Source organism: Stegodyphus dumicola, chromosome 4 (genome assembly GCF_044657685.1).
Source record: "Stegodyphus dumicola isolate Sdum_Otavi_A_Nest chromosome 4, ASM4465768v1".
Lineage (NCBI taxonomy): Eukaryota > Metazoa > Arthropoda > Arachnida > Araneae > Eresidae > Stegodyphus > Stegodyphus dumicola.
The window spans coordinates 119,782,715-119,800,607 of NC_140771.1; the positions used below are offsets into that span (position 1 = coordinate 119,782,715).

General features: G+C 33.1%; 1 long non-coding RNA gene across 1 annotated transcript in view; it reads left to right on the forward strand.

The window, feature by feature from the left end:
* The first annotated feature begins 2,439 nt into the window (after positions 1 to 2,439).
* The window catches only part of LOC118187751 (uncharacterized), a 33,544-nt gene continuing 18,090 nt past the window's right edge, over positions 2,440 to 17,893 (forward strand). Inside the window, exon 1 of the long non-coding RNA XR_015040758.1 lies at positions 2,440 to 2,799. This is a non-coding gene — a long non-coding RNA (uncharacterized LOC118187751). The remainder of the gene's footprint in view (positions 2,800 to 17,893) is intronic.

A 17,893-nucleotide genomic window follows, 5' to 3' on the forward strand; every position in this document is an offset into this window, starting at 1 on the left:
CCCGAAACTTCAGAGTGGTAACAGAGTGTGTCAGGTCCTGCAATACATGTCAGTTAGTTAACGTTGTAAATTATAGCCCGGTAGGGTATCTAAATAGTATAAGAGCTACTTTTCCTAATTAATTAATTGGAATAGATCTACTGGCCCATTTCCAAAATGTGAAAGTAATAGAAATAGATATTTACTAGTAATAGTAGACCATTTCTCAAAATGGTTAGAAATAGTCTCCCTTAAAAGAGCCTCAGCGAAAATTGTAGCCGATTCTTTTCTAAATAAATACATTATGAAATATGGTGCACCACTTAGGGTAATATCAGACAACGGCCCCCAATTCGTTAGTCAAATTTTCGAGGAGCTATGTGCAGGGCTTGGCATCCGCCACCTTAAGATGGTCCCGTACAGACCGCAGTCAAATATTGCCGAGCGCGTAAACAGAAACAGTAAAAATCATTCGGAGTTATGTGAAAACGTATCACCGACGCTGGGATGACTGTGTAGATCAATTTGCGTATGCCCTCAGAATGGCCAAGCATGATACCACAAGAAAGACCCCTTGTGAACTTTTTCTGGGGAGGAAGATAATTAGCCCTTTAGATAAATTATTTTTTGTCCAGAAAAGGGAAGAAGAATTTAAACAAAAAGATATCCAGAAATTAATTGATGATGCAATCAAAAATTCAGATGTAGCGAGAGAAAAACAATCGTTGTATTATAATAAGAAAACGAGAGATTTTAAATTTAAACCTGGGGATAAAGTACTGAAAAGAAAACATGCATTGTCTTGAGCCCCACTCGAAAACGTGGCAAAACTTTTCCCAAAATTTGAAGGCCCATACATTATAGAACGTATTTGTGAATCAGTATTATATTTAAAAGGAAGTAAAGAGGACAAGATCACTGCCAATGTTGATCAGGTGAAAAAATATCATGATCGTAATGACATGCCTATTTTTAAAGATCTTTTGCAGGACAACTCAAATTTAGAAGGGCCTTCAACAGCACAAGTCATTCTCCCAGGAACCAAAAGGAATGAAGACAAAGTCTTGGAGCCGGATGGAAAGAAGCGGCTACTTCAAGAACCTAGATGTATGAAGAAACGCAAAATAGAAAAGCCCCATATGAAAAGTAAAGTCCTGAGAAAGGAAGGGGAGACTAAACCCCGCACAAGGTCGACAAGCAGGCAAATGGAGAGGAGACAGCATTTGAGACATCAGAGCTTACGACGCCAGCCACTAAGGAAGGAAGTCAACAATAAATTAGCACCTAAAGTTCCACAGAGGAAACGTCCATTAGACGAGAAGCCGTTGAACAGAAGGAAATACCTAAGAAACGGAGGAGATCCCACGGAGGACCAGCGAAAAATTCTCCGGCCAGTCCAAGGAGGATCTTCGGCCATAACCGGAAAGCGTCCATCATACAGAAGTAGAACATAGCCGAAAGAAACCAGCGTGCGACCGAGGCATCGAAAGGAAACGGCCTGCAACGGAGAGCAATGGAAACGGTCAGAGTCTCCAGAAGATCCGCGTAAGACGTCAGAATCAAGTTCTATCGTTGGAATACTTCGTCAAAATGAGAATGACAGAGTACGCCAAACAAAAGATAAGTCAAAAGTATTCTATTTAAATTTATTATAAAATCTAGTACGAAGTTGGTTGAAAATATTTATGTCAGTTTTGCCTCGGGAGAGGACAAGATTTGTTTAATTTAGCAAGAAGCTTACAATTTTTGTATTTAGCAAGAAGCTTACAATTGTGTATTTAGTAAGAGTTTACAATTTTGTATTTAGCAAAAAGCTTATAATTTTGTGTTTTTGCACTATTGCTATTATGCAAGTAATTTAAAATTTGCTCTATTATGCAAGTAGCTTTAAATGTTTATGAAAAGTAAGTAAGCTTACTTCTTCTTCGCCATGTTAGAATGAAATGTTAACTTAGGTTAGGATCTAAGTTAATACATGTGGACAGTTGGAGATAGGTCTTACACCAGATTCTTTAATAGCTGACACTAGCAGTTTGAGATCATTTACTACTTGCTTAGTTTGAGTTAAATTTTTCGGAGCTAAGCCACCGGTTAAGGCTTGTGCATACGATTATTTTATAGCAAATCTGTCAGCGTACGAGTTTTGGAAAGAAACAGTTTTTTGCTTTGGAAATAGGGCACAGCCTCAAAAGTTGACCACATAAGTTTTACAGTTAGCACACCTTAAGTGTATTCTCGGTTTCTGTACACTGGAAAGAATAAGGAAAATCACAACATGGCTTTTGGTGGCAGTTTACTTGGGTGTATTGGAACCCCTGACAGCGATAACACTGCAATCCTTCATAATTTTCTACTATAATTCTCATGCCTAGTAAAAGTTCAAATTGATGTACGCCTTTACTGAATTCTTTTCGATTCAGCGTGATGAGTGTTAAGGCAGAAGTGATCTGGCAACCACGATGGGAGAAAACGACAACGTGGTTAGCTAGCGGCCATTATTATTTGTGCTTGATTGCGTGCTGGGAGGTGCACCTATGCGATGGCAAGAGTGTCCATCCAAACAGAATTTAAAAGAAATAAAGCTACAGTCCATTAAAGCTTGGTATTTGTGTTTCATGAGTACTTATATTCTCGAACATTTTGTGGTCCGTCGAGCCGGAAGAAGATTAGTGCCTATGGATAAAGTGCTGGTTAAAAAGCTTAAAGGTGAAGTGTTAAATTGATAAAAAAAGTGTGATATGTTACTTCGCATTCGACATAAAAATTAGTGTGTGTTTGGATTTACAAATTTCGGGTTCATTTGGATTACCTCAAACGGAGGTAAGTGAATTTGCTCATATATGTTCGGTATTATTAATTTACGTTAATTATGGAAGCATTTTTAATTAAGAAAAGAATTTTAAAGTCAAATATAACGAAAGCGACATCAGACTTCGAAAAATATACTTGTGATGAATTTCAGTTACAACTTTTTGAAAATAAATGTGCAAAATTTAATAATGAGTGTTCAGAGATTTTTGATAAATTATTTGTAGTAGTAGATGAAAAAGAGTTTGACAAATATGTAACTGAACAACAAACTGTTCAAGACAGCATTGATACTTTGTGGGTTAAGGTTAAACGACAAATGTCAAAATTTAGTCCTAATGCAAGTAATGTAAAGATTGAAAATACCAGTGCACATGGTATGAAATTACCTAAATTAAACTTGCCGTCTTTTAGTGGAAATATTCAAGATTGGTTAAGCTTTCGGGATCTTTTCATTTCAAGCATTCATAATAATAATGTATTATCGACTTCCCAAAAGCTCTCGTATTTGAAGTTATCGCTTCATGGCGAAGCAGCTAGGATTATTCAATCAGTCACAATTTGTGACAATAACTATAAAATTGCTTGGGATTTTTTAGAAGAGAGATACTCCAATAAACGTGATCAGGTTTTCGCTCAGATAAAGCGTTTCATGTCAATTTCTCCCATACAAAATGAAAGCCCGTCTTCTATTTTGAAATTAGTAGACACAGTGAATGAAAGTGTAAGGTCTCTGGAAATATTAGACCAAAAAAAAGAGGGATTCGCAGAAACATTTCTTGCATATATTTTGCTGCAAAAATTGGATGTTTCCACTCGTCTTTGGTGGGAAAGAGATTCAAAAACAAGTGAGTTACCTAAATTATCTGAGCTTATTACATTTCTAAAAAATCATGCTAGAACTTTGCAGTCGTCAAAGTCATCTAATGTGTTTAATGCAAAAAAGGGTCAACCTATTCAAAAGGTGACTGCCTTAGTGTCAAATGTTAAAGGTCAAGATTTTAAATGTATTTGTTGTAAAAGTATCAATTTTCACAAGTTGTATAAATGTAATTCTTTCTTGAAAATGACTGTAAGTGAACGTCTTGAATTTGTTAAGAAACATAAATTATGCTTTAATTGCTTGGTTTTTAATCCGACTCATACTGCAAAGAACTGTCGTTCAGAATTCAGCTGTTCAAAATGCATGAAAAAACACCATAGTTTACTGCATTTTCCCAATCAAGACATTTTGCATTCACCTGCTACTATAGCGAGTTGTGTGGGGAAGGAGGAAGCACCGGCTCATAATTCTGACCCTCCTTTAGTAGACAACTCGAATCTAAACCCTGACGCCAGATGTTTTGAAATGTTATCTAATTGCAACCAAATAAACAATTCGGAATTTAGTGGTTCGTCTGTAACTGCTTCACAAGTGATTTTGAAGGAGGTATTACTATCTACTGCTATTATTTATGTTAAAGATTCTTGCGGGAATTTTATTGCTTGTCGAGCTTTACATGACTGCGGAAGTCAGTGTTCGTGTTTCACCTATGATTTCGCTAATAGGCTTGGAATAAAAGGGAGTAAAATTAACATATCGATTTCATGTTTAAATGGAAAAGCTCTATCGGTAAAATCCAAGCTTACTGCTGTGATATCAAACAAGCGTGATTACCACCGTGCTCTCGAATTCTTTGTTGTACCTAAAATTAATGATTTGGTACCAGTGAATTATTTTAAATTTTCATTTTCACAGCTTCCGCAAAAGATCAAACTAGCGGATCCTCATTTTAACAAGCCCCAGAAAATAGATGCCTTGTTAGGTGCAGAATGCTTTTATGAACTATTGAAGGCTGATCAAATTCATCCACGAAATTTTAATTTAACTCTTCAAAATTCCGTATTTGGATACATTGCTACCGGTGTAAATGTTGGTTCAAATTCAGGCAATATGATTCAGTGCGGATTCATGAAAGTCGAAGAAGACTTAAATTCACTACTAATCAAGTCCTTTTGGGAAATTGAGGCTGTTACAGAATCTCTCAAACTAAAAAATAAAGAAGAAGCAGAATGTGAGGAGCATTTTAGAAAAACCCATCAGAGGGATATTGAGGGTAGATATGTAGTGACGCTACCATTAAGGCAAGATGTTCATTTGGGTGATTCTTCGCAATTAGCCACCCAGCGGTTAAATAATTTGTGGAAGAGACTAGACAAAACCCCTGACATGTCTAGGATGTATTGTGAGTTCATGAGTGAATATGAAGCGTTAGGGCATATGCAAAAATTGCAGAGTGTGGCGGAAACTCCTAAATACATAATGCCTCATCATGGTGTTTATAAGGCAGACAGCAGTACAACTAAGTTACGAGTGGTATTCGACGCATCGGCTCCTTCATCGTCTGGTTTTTCATTAAACGACTGTTTGATGAATGGAGGTGTAGTTCAAGATGACCTGTTTGCTATCTTGCTACGATTTAGAAAACACAAGGTGGCTTTCACTGCTGATATATGCAAGATGTATCGGCAGATTCGTATAGATCCTGAGCAACGAAAACTTCAATGCATACTTTGGAAAAATACGTTGAATGATGCATCTAAACTTTATCAATTACTTACGGTAACATATGGAACAAAATCAGTGCCTTTTTTAGCAACAAGAGTTTTGAGGCAGTTAGCCTTAGATGAAAAAGATAAGTATCCATTGGCTTCTAAAACGACATTCAACGATTTTTATGTTGATGACATTTTGTCTGGTGCAGAAGATGTCACCTCTGCTGTAGAATTGCAGCGGCAGCTAATAGACATGCTACAGTCTGCGAAAATGGAATTGCACAAGTGGTGCTCAAACGAAAAAATTCTTTTAGAACAAGTTCCATTCGAAAAACAAGAGTATCGTTTTGGAGAATCTTCACAAAGCACCGTAAAGACTCTGGGTTTAAGATGGAATCCAGAAGAAGACTCTTTTAGGTTTACTGTGTCTTGTTTGTCAAAAATCTGTACAAAACGCACGGTTTTGGCAGATATTGCTAAACTGTTTGATCCTTTAGGTTTCCTAGGGCCTGTAATCATGCGTGCTATGATATTCCTGCAAAGGCTGTGGCTTTTACATCTAGAGTGGGATGATCCACTTCCGTTCAAAGAGCGACAAGAATGGGAGACATTTCAAAAGGCCCTACCAGAGTTGAAACAAATCAAAGTCCCTCGTTGCACTCTAATAGAATCAATTAAAGAAATTGAGCTCCACTGTTTTGCTGATGCTTCAAAGTTTGGATATGGTGGAGTAATTTACTTGCGCTGTGTCTCTAAAACTGGCGAAGTTAAAGTGACTTTACTTTGCAGCAAATCTCGAGTATCGCCTATCAAAGTAATAACCATTCCTCGTCTGGAGTTGTGTGCAGCATTCTCCTTTCCAAACTTGTGTGTAAGGTAATAACATCTTTGAGTTTATATGTTGACAAAGTTATTCTGTACACAGATTCAACAATTGTGTTAGCCTGGATTGCTACATCTCCTCATCTTCTAAAAGTGTTTGTGTCAAATAGAGTAGCTCGTATCCAAGAGCTAACTAAGGATTTCTGCTGGCAACATGTCAGAACAGCAGACAATCCCGCTGACCTAATTTCTCGCAGTCTGAGACCGGAAATTATTGCTGACAACTCTTTGTGGTTTCAAGGACCAAATTTTCTGCATCAACAGTTTATTAATTATAGTGTTAATAATAACTTTGAAAATTCAAATGAGAACTATGTGCGCGAACTGAAACTTATTTCTAATGTAAATTTGACCGTAACTGTTAAAAATTCTCTTTTGGATTATGTTTTTAGTATTACTAATTGTTATGCTAAATTAATAATGTTTTTGCTTATGTTTTAAGATTTATAAGAAATTGTAGATCCAAGGAAAAACAAGTAGGTCATCTGACAGTAGATGAGGTTTCGTTAAGCGAAAATAAATTACTTTCCTTAGTCCAATGTCAAAACTTTCCTGAAGAATTCAAGAACTTAAGTAAGAGAAGGGAAGTATGTAAAAATAGTCAGTTAAAATTTTTATGTCCCTTTCTAGATGAATCTCAAGTTATTGAGAAGTTGGTAGACTGCAGGAAGCTAACTTACCCTTTAACACAAAGCACCCTGCTGTCCTGCCAAAAAATCATAAACTGACTCATTTAATTATGTTACACTACCGCGTATTTCCAAACCCTACCCCACTTTTCGAATTTTTGACGTCATGGACAAATCGACTAGTTTCGCCTGGATGGTAATTCTTGAGCATGCGCTTTAATTATGTTACACTACCGCGTATTCCCAAACCCTACCCCACTTTTCGAATTTTTGACGTCATGGACAAATCGACTAGTTTCACCTGGATGGTAATTCTTGAGCATGCGCTGAAGGGCGAGAAGTAACATAAACAGAACTTTGGCTTGCACTTGTAAACAGTATTAAGTATATTGTATGAAAGTGCATTCGTTTATGTAATTGCATAATTTGACTGTTTCTGTAATAAGAAAACTTCATTCAGATAAAATTTATTTTAATGTTATTATTATCTGGTAATAGGATTATACAAAATGCTGAATACTCTTGGTACTTTCATAATCTTCGCATAACCTTTCACATTGTATTTTGCGTTATCATTGTAAAATATATTGTATTATAAAGATTAAATTACTTTGTTAGAAATGTGAATGTTCTAACTTAATTTTCTTTTTATCACTTATTATTTATTTTCGCTTTGAAAACACATTCATATTTGACAAATAATTATCTCCTCTGAACAATTTTTGATTGTTTAAAAACTATATTTGTCAATAATCTAATAAAAACTCACTAATCTAGTGCTTCATAGATCAATATGACAACGAATTCGAAATGTTTTAAAAACAGTTCTTTAATCTTTAGTTTGTAGTAGATGCAACTAATGTCACAGAGAAAAAATATTTCAATAAAAAAGTTCCCCATGTTAATTCAATAGCAAAATTATTTCTATTTCAGTGAGAAATCCACTTTCAATGCTTATATAATAGAAAAATGTAACATAAGCATTTTAGAAGTTTTAAATATAAGCTAAAGGTTTGTTGTACAATTTTATGTAAGAAACGTAATAATTTACTTTCATTCCTTTTAAATCAGCATATTTGTTTCCAATAGATAACTGAAATTTTTGGCAAGTTACAGACTTAACTTGAACACACAGTATGCCGTCACATAAAATATCAATTAATTGTTCTTTTTCATTTAGAGATACATTGGAATTGAAAATACCAAAGGCAAAATGGGTCACAGATCCAACCTAATTCCTTATTTGAAAATTTTTCAAAAAAATTTCTGTCAGTTTTATCATATATTGTTTCAAACAAGAAATCTATATTATTTTCTTTAGTAAATTCTGAAAAACATGTTTCTGTTGTTTTTGTTCAATTCTCCTTGCCAAAGTATTAGCTTAGTTTTAAAAGCTTCAATATTGGTGCTCATTATTAAAATGCTTAGGTTTTTAGAAAATGTCTATTATGTAACTGAGTTTTCCTAATTAATCATTATTAATGAATGAATTTGCTGATGTATGTTTCTTTTCTTCTGAAAATATGTAAACTGTATTTCTCAAATCGAAAATATGTCTCGCTATTTTTCTGTGTGAAAGCCAACTGACTTTGGTAATAATGTCTCATATACAGAACTTATCTAATTACATTGCATTAAAAAGAGACAGCTGTTTAGGATTTTGCCTTTTAATGTAATTAATTGCAGTAATAACCCTGCAATATCATGTGCAATTCTTCATCAGTTTGCAACAAGAGCTTTTCTATGTGTCATACAGTGATGGAATATTATATGGGGAGCAATTTTCATTATTAACCCTCTTAGTCCTTTATAATTACCTGTTAATGCTGCAACATCATTGGTACAAACTGCGACACAGAGTGTCTAGGTAAGATTATTTGTTTCAAAATGTCTCTCAATAATTTCAAATATTTTCTCTCCAGTTGCTTTTCCGTTCTAAATATCACGACATAAAAAATATTCTACTGTGTTGTCTTCAAAAACGTATCTCAGATAAATGATGAATTGAGACATTTTTGTAATGTCAGTAGCTTCATCAAGTTTTTATAGTAAAGACTGGAATTTGTATTCTATAGTGTCTGATATTACAGAAATTTGGTGAGAAACGGTATCTTTTTTTAATGCTATTGTTTTTAAATCATTACTATATTTTTCTGCATGCATAAATGATGTTATTTTAATTGTTGAAGGAAGAATGAGCGATTCTCCAATTGTATGAGGTTTTAAATTTTTTGCAATTAAATATGAAACTTTTAAGATGCCTGTAAATCTTCTCAGGAACTGTTGTATAATTTTTCAAAAATACATTTTAATTTTTGATGCTCTTAGCTCATTCCTTAAAAAAATTCTTCATATTTATTTACTTAATCTTTATGTTTAGTTTCTGAGGTACTTTCCGTTTCACTGGCGCAAATCTCGCCAAGCAGACTTTGTTGTCGACAACATACAATATACACATAAAAAATTTTAACAAACATTAGTTTTAAACTTTAGTTATGTGAAAATTGATAAACATTGGCTGTCCAATGTGAAAAGTGAATTACGGTTTAATATGTTATGTTCATAGCTTGTGTATTTGTTTATCTAACTGAATACAAAATGATCTGTTTCTTCAAATTTCTGCTGGAATAACTGCTAGAGAAAATCTATCCCATTTCAGATGAACAGAAAGTGTTTTATTCTTATTCAAAAATCACAGTAATTTTATTCCATATTTACATGAATTAGGTTAGTGCAATTAATTTTATTTCGTATTTACATGAATCATGTATCGCACAATGCTGTGTAGGCTGGTGACCTAGCGATGATGACTCAAAATGCATCTCTGCATTCAGGCATACACTCCTTACAAGAATATAACCATGCATTGGAGTCCTAGCTTCAGCAGGTACATTTTTTTTTTTTTTTTTGTGCTATGCCATCTCTGTGGGTCCTAAATTCTAAAAACATTTCCACTCCTAAATTCCAAAAATTTTGCTACTTGATATTTCTGTAAATTCCAAAATTTTGCACACCTGCACTGGCTGTGGCCTCAGTTAAAGTTCTAGCAAAATCAAATATTGAACGTTTTTTCAGACAACTTTCTTAAACTGTAGATCGCAACCCCCATCTACAGCAGGGAGTCGCAAAATATTTTATTAGTTTTGGTATTTCTTAAACTTAATATAATAATTTTACAATTACCCAATATTTTTACACAATGTATCTGAAAATAGATGAAGATAAGACAATACAGACAAAGAGAAAAACAAAAATGTTTCAACTCATTCTTTTTATAATATAAATGTTCATTTTACTTGCTTTTTTGCACATGATGCGGTCATTTCATCTGTTACTTAATTAAAATTTTCACATTGTTTTTTGTCTTAAAATGAGAAATTAAAGATAATGACCTAAAGCTGCCATATTATCTTACAGTACAAGTGAAAAAATTGACAGTTTCACTCACGTGCTTGTCGGATTTTCACAATGCTTATGGGGTCCCACAAAATTTTCGTAAATATTTTGGGGTCGTGAAAAAAATCTATGATAAAAAAAAGGTCACGACTGAAAAAAAGTTTAAGAAGCCCTGTTTTAAACCAATCAGTTTCCTTACGCGAACCCATTTTTTTTGCCTGTTTTGTTTCTCAGCCGAATTATGTTTTTGTGGGAATTTTTCTATATTTTATATTTTTACTGTTTCAGCTGAATGGAAAAACACACTATAATGTTTCAAATGACTATTAGGGAAAGAGGATCAAATACCCCACATTATTATCTCTATTTATCTCCTGTTTCAATTCTGAGTTGAATTACGTTTTTTGATAGAATTTTTCCATATTACATATTTCAGTTCAACAAAAAATCAACTTTTAAAATATTGAGGAAAAGCATATACTAAAATGTTTCAAAATGAAAGTGTGGGATAAATAAATACAGTACAAAGTCTTTAATCCGGATGTCCATAATCTGGAATGATCTATAATCCGGACCTCAAAGCTACAAACTTTCTGCACATGCGTAGCGTTTACGCATGCGTGCGTTTAATGTATAACAGACGGTATAAGCTAGGCTAAAATTATCTAATTATCTCTTTCAGTTAAAGTTGCAGATTGCGTTGTTCCTTAATCTTCTAATTGAATCAGGCATATTATTTTTTGCAGGCTGTTAGAGCAATTTTATAAAAAGTAAGCTTGAACTTTCGATTATGTCAAAAAGACTTTCCGATTCTGGAGGGATCTACAAAGCGAAAGCATGTTTCAATGTCCATCAAACAAAAAGTGGAATTGCTGCAAAAAATGGATAAAGGCATGAAGAAAGTTAGAGAGGTTAGTGAAAACGAAAAAATTTCGATTGACAAGTTAGTCGGTATTCTCGGCACAGCAATTACAGGACTTGAACAGCGGAACTTTGTAACTGAACAAGAAATTATGTCTGTTTATAGAATTAAAGAGAAAGTATTAGCACATAAAACGAAGCAACTTAAACAACTTACATTGAAAGAAATGTTTAATAAAGTAAATAAATAAATATTAAGCTTTTTTTTTTTTGTAAATTTTGATAACCTTTAGATCATAATTGCTCTTTATTTCATAAATTACTGTTTCATATTTTTAATTTTATAATTTCTGCATGCCATCTTACCAGATTTAAATTGATGATCTATAATCCGGAATCGCCGAAGTCCCGACGAGTCCGAATTAAAGACTTTGTACTGTATATAAATTATTTTTTTCTAGGAGTATAGGAGTTCTTATATATATATAAAGAAATTTAGAACCAACTTTTCACAAAGACTTAAAAAATTGAAGTTCAAATGATCTTCATAAAATCCTAAAAATGTAGAATAAGAATACTTTAAAATGTAAAAATTAACACGTTGACTCCAGAGCACATTTTACGTGATTTGCCCATGACGGCAACTTGAAATTTTTATTATGTGATATATATTATGTTGAAATATTATCTGCAGAACATTATGTTATATATAATCGTGCTTAATGCATTTTTCATGCTGGTTGTCACCGGAGACCCCCAAACATCTGTAGACCATTTTTGCGATTTATAATTTAAATTTTTACAATTTATTATTCTTCAAATCATTTTAGTAACAATGGTACTATTTAAAAATTTATCAGTATCGATATTTATTCTAATTATGTATTTTACTATTGGTCGCATCACCCACGGCACTGTAGCCAAGTTGAGTGCTGGTCACCGGTGGCCCCCACGACAGTCAACGAGTTAAAATACACCATCACAAGAAAAACCAAAAAATAGTGTAAAAGAACAAGAAAGGTGAGGAATCCAACCAACTTCAACATAATATCGTCAAGACGAGGTATGTCAAATTTACCGTATTTGACGGCATATAAAACACACCCTCATTTAGAAGGCCACACACATGTAGATGTAGAAAAAGTTATGTGTGTCTAGACCTTTATCCGGGCTAAAAATAGCATTCAGTATTGAAAGTTAACCTGTGTCCTTCACGTATAAGACACAGGTAACTTTTTTTAGACCAAATTTAGGAAAAAAAGTGCGTCTTATATGCCGTCAAATACGGTAATTACATTTCCCCTTGTAAAATAAAATCCTTGCTTTTCTGTATCCAGAATCAGTTGATAAACCATTTCAATATATTTTTTTATCTTAACAGTTCACCCGAAAATTCTAGTCCTCAAAGCAAAGGAAAATCATTAAAAATATCTTCCAATTTAAAAATATTTTTCTAATCTAAAAAGAATCTTAAAAAAAAAAAAAAGGAAACACGCCCTTAAAAATGCAGAAAAAATTAAAATCCTGCAATGGAAAATCTTTGAAAGTTCAAAATAATCTTAACTCAAAACTTTACTAGAACCTCTTATCAAACAGCAGTAGCAAAGAAAAATGGGGGGGGGGCGAGTAAAATCACTAAAATTATCTTATAATTTAAAAAGATTTTACTAGTCTAAATATTTGATATTCGACATTTACAGGATTTTATCAAGTTAATTTGAATTTCAATTTTTGTTCTTTCTGAAAAATTGGTTCTAAATTTCTTTATATATTTACTGATCAATTTTTAACAGCATAATGCACGAAAAATTTTGGAAGGATTATAAATTTTCCTTTTAAAAAATGATTTGTATATATATATAGTCCAAACACATCTGTATATGGTGGAATACGTTTAACGCGAAATCACGTAAACGCCGTCATGGGCAAATCACGTAAAATGCGCTCTGGAGTCAACGTGTTAATTTTTACATTTTAAAGTATTCTTATTCTACATTTTTAGGATTTTATGAAGATCATTTGAACTTCAATTTTTTAAGTCTTTGTGAAAAGTTGGTTCTAAATTTCTTTATATATATATAAGAACTCCTATACTCCTAGAAAAAAATAATTTATATACAGTACAAAGTCTTTAATTCGGACTCGTCGGGACTTCGGCGATTCCGGATTATAGATCATCAATTTAAATCTGGTAAGATGGCATGCAGAAATTATAAAATTAAAAATATGAAACAGTAATTTATGAAATAAAGAGCAATTATGATCTAAAGGTTATCAAAATTTACAAAAAAAAAAGCTTAATATTTATTTACTTTATTAAACATTTCTTTCAATGTAAGTTGTTTAAGTTGCTTCGTTTTATGTGCTAATACTTTCTCTTTAAGGCGAAATATCGGTTAACACAAAATAATGCAACGGTCTCGACAAACTACTATGTATTTTCATGCATTTTGTTTCTCTTAACGTGAAAAGATATCCTTTCTGGAAATGAACAAAATACAGAAAACACTGGCACCGCAGGTGAGATTTAAGCGGGATGTGAAATAAAAGAGTGGTTTCACACATTTCGTAGAAAAGAGGCTAATTTGGTTTTGAAATACCCTCGGAATAGCCTGCGACACGAGCCAGTTTTGTTTATCTACGCTACTTTCGCCTTCCACCTCTACAAACGCCATACAAAAATCTCATCTCTCATCAGTTAGCTTTGGAATTCGGTGACGAGTACATGGCAGTGCGAGTAAAAATTAGTGAGTTTGGCTCATATGTTGCACTGCATGGAACTCAGCAACTTCAAGGATGAATGGAAATTATTTTCATTACACACAATTCTCAAAAGTATCAGATTCTTTGGCGCCAAAAAAAATAGAGAAGTAGGATAGTGAAACTGAGCTGACACTTAATAAAATGTTTGAGAAAGTTTCTGTATTAATGAACTGTTGTACTGTACTATCGGAAGAATTCGTTGCAGTAATTTATGATAATGTGTGTGCAGCCCCAATTATGGCGGACAAAGTTATTTTGGAGTTTGTTCAAAGCTAAAAAAATATCATTGATGCAGATTCTGATGACGAAAATAAAATGAATAATGCAGTTCCTGTTCCCACGTCATCCGAAATGAGGAACATCATAAAAAGTATGGATAGTTATTCAGACGCACATTCCAATGGTGAAATGAATAACAAAATGTTTGACATTGAACAATTTGATGCTAAAAAAAAAAGACAATGCAAAGAAAAATATCAGATTATTTTCCCAAAACTCAATAAATGTTTTGTTTTTCAAAAAACTTGAAAATTTTGTATTAAATTCTATCAAGTTCTTGTGGATGTTTTTGTTTCATTGATTTTTATTAAATACATGCATATACACATATCTATGTAAATAAAATGTACTCTAATAAGCTTAATTTTGTTGACCATATATATATATATATATTAATATTCTTTAACATGAAAAAATATTTCAGTCCCCTCAGTTTTGTGTTAAATGATTTTCACTGTATATCTATTGCACATAAATCCCTTTCTTACATAAAATATAAATGTATGTATAAAATACCTAAATAAATTGTAAAGGAAGTTTAATTAGCAACTATGAAATCTTAAAAAAGTAGTATAAAATTTATAATGGCAAACCTTAAAATAGATGAAAGTAAATAAAATTTAAATTATAGAATGTACTTTATAAAATTAATAACAAGTGGTTAAAAATATATATTTTAATTGCTTAAAATATGGAAGTTATTAGGCAGAGATTGTTGGATATAAAGTTACTACTACAAATTTTCAGATTACTATTCATATTTAAAGTCTCAACTTGCAGTCTTAATCCACATAACAACCATTGTAAAAATCACCCGTTATCATATTCCAAAGATCAGCAGCATACATTTTTTTCAAAATCGTGCATAATATTAAATAGTCAAGTTGATACAAATAAGATGAACTGTTTTTATGAGTTCAGACTAGTAGTTTATTCTTCCATTCACTTATTACAGTATTTCATTTTTTATATGCTTGACTATCCAAAATTTCAAGAGCTTTCCGGATATTTTTTTAGTTGAGTTTTTACTGTACAATCATTTCAGTATTTACATCGTCAAAATTGCATAGACACATACTTGAAGTGAATTTACTTTTACAGCTAAACACAGGAACTGGAAAACGAAAAAGTACTTATTCGGAGATTGTATTTCTTTTTCGTTCATGAAAATCAAAGTTCATTACACAAACATGCAATCACACTGCACAGGCATGTATGGAAATTCTTAACACATTTAGTAATCCTGATAATTGATTACACATTTAGTAAATAAATCAGAAAATATTTTAAAGTATAACGAATAAAGTATTTAAGCTTTTTTAAAACAGAGCATAATACTACAGTTATGAACAAATTTAATGTTATAAAAGTTAGTTAATTTGGTAAATTTCAGTTTTTCACCAAAGCAATGAAATATTTTGATAATTATGAAGTTCCTTGTATATCTTTATAAATGAACTTTATTGCTGTTTTAAACAATTAAACAACTGTCCAAGTTATTTTAATACTTTTGAAATATATACACTAAAAGAAACATTAAAATTTATTAATATGTTTGTCAACCTTGATTTTGGCATAAAAGTCTGCAGAATGCTTCGTAGTTTTTAAGCACACAGAGGCACTGCAATTCTTATTCCTTGATTTGAAGTTTTCTGCAAGTGTTTATTATTATTATTATTAAAATATCTGTGTTGGCACACATACAATTTTTTTATAGTGACTTCAGATGTGGATAAATTTTTCGAACACTGTCGTTTGTTTTACTGGTGTCGCTGAATTTTGCGATGAATGCATCACATTTATTGCCGAGTATCACCTTCCAAATTTTTCATACTGTTAATGTATACATTAGCAGTGAATTATTCTCCTCTTTCCTCAGATATACTACGGCGATAAACAATAACCATTCACTAAAGATTTTGCGTAAATTTCAACTCATAATAATTTAAATTGCGAAAATCTCACAATTACCACCTAAACAATCTATTCGGCATCACAATTCTTTCGGAAGCGCGCCGTAGTTGTCAAAAGTGGGGTACGCCGTCTTGCCAGGTGAAACTAGTCGATATTTCCGTGACGTCAAAAATTCGAAAAGTGGGGTAGGGTTTGGAAATACGCTACACTACCATATTCGAAACTTTCATACTGAGCACAAGCGCTCTTGCATAGTGTTAGACAAAAATTTTGGCCGATAAGTGGGCGTAATCTTACTAGAAAGATAGTAAGAGAATGTGTTACGTGTGCCAAAGTAAAACCAGTATTGCTGGATCAAAAGATGGGAAATTTACCGTTAGAGAGACTAAACCCATCCTTTCCCTTTAACCATACTGGTGTTGACTTTTGTGGCCCTTTTGGTATAAAGTATACAACTCAGAAGAAGAGCGTAGTGCACAAGATTTATGTTGCAATTTTTGTTTGCCTCTTGACTCGTGCAGTCCACCTCGAGATCGTTTCAAATTTGTCTACAGAATCATTTATTGCTGCTTTGAAGCGATTTATTTCTAGAAGGGGTAAATGCGCAACCTTATTTAGCGATAACGCTCGAAATTTTGTTGGGGCTAGCAATGAATTGAAGCGACTCTACAATTTGTTGAAATACCCTGATGAATTCTTAACCAAATATCTGACATCTGAAAGAATTCTTTGGAAGTTTATCCCTCCCAGGGCTCCTCACTTTGGAGGTATCTGGGAGGCAGGTGTTAAGTCGTTTAAGTTTTATCTTAAGCGTGCAGTTGGGAGATTGATTTTTACATTTGAGGAGTTTCTTACAATTTTGAACAAGATTGAAGGAATTTTAAATTCACGTCCAATATCCCCTTTGTCAAATGACACCAATGATTTAGAAGCTCTTACGCCCGCACACTTTCTAGTCGGGTGACCTTTAACATCAATAAGAGAGCCTGATTTTTCTGATAGTTCTTTAAAGCGCTGGCAGCGCACTACTAAAGTAACGCAATATTTGTGCAAAAGATGGCAAAATGATTACATCAGTCATTTACAGCAACGATTTAAGTGGTATTTCTCTAAGGATAACGTTAAAAAGGGCACTATAGTTTTAGTAAAGGAAGACAACATGCCCACTTCGACTTGGCTACTGGGTAAAATAAAAGAGGTAATTTATGGTAAGGATAAAAAGGTTAGAGTTTGTATTGTAAGAACCAAGTCAGGTTTTTTAAAAAGACCAATAACTAAATTAGCTGTACTACCAGTAGATGTTACATAATTTCATGTATATTTCCTGAGTTCAAAAACTTGTTATATATATGCATTGTATTTTAATTTAGGTGTTGTGCATTTCATGTTCTGTGGTTAATTATGTTTATTGCTTTTGTTCATGTGTATCAATTTAAATTTTCTGATATATGATTTGGACTATATGGTGATTTAAAACTGTTTAATTTTGGTCATTGTTAACTATGTAACAAATGCCCAACCCGGGCGGTATGTTAAGGCAGAAGTGATCTAGCAACCACGATGGGAGAAAACGACAACGTGGTTAGCTAGCGGCCATTATTATTTGTGCTTGATTGCGTGCTGGGAGGTGCACCTATGCGATGGCAAGAGTGTCCATCCAAACAGAAGTTAAAAGAAATAAAGCTACAGTCCATTAAAGCTTGGTGTTTGTGTTTCATGAGTACTTATATTCTCGAACAATGAGAAACAAAGGAAGTTTTACGACATCGCCGTTACGGCGTCAACCTTGTTAGTTGGTTGACGCGCGCTACATCACATCCTTTCCTGATAATTCTTCTGCAATCTCC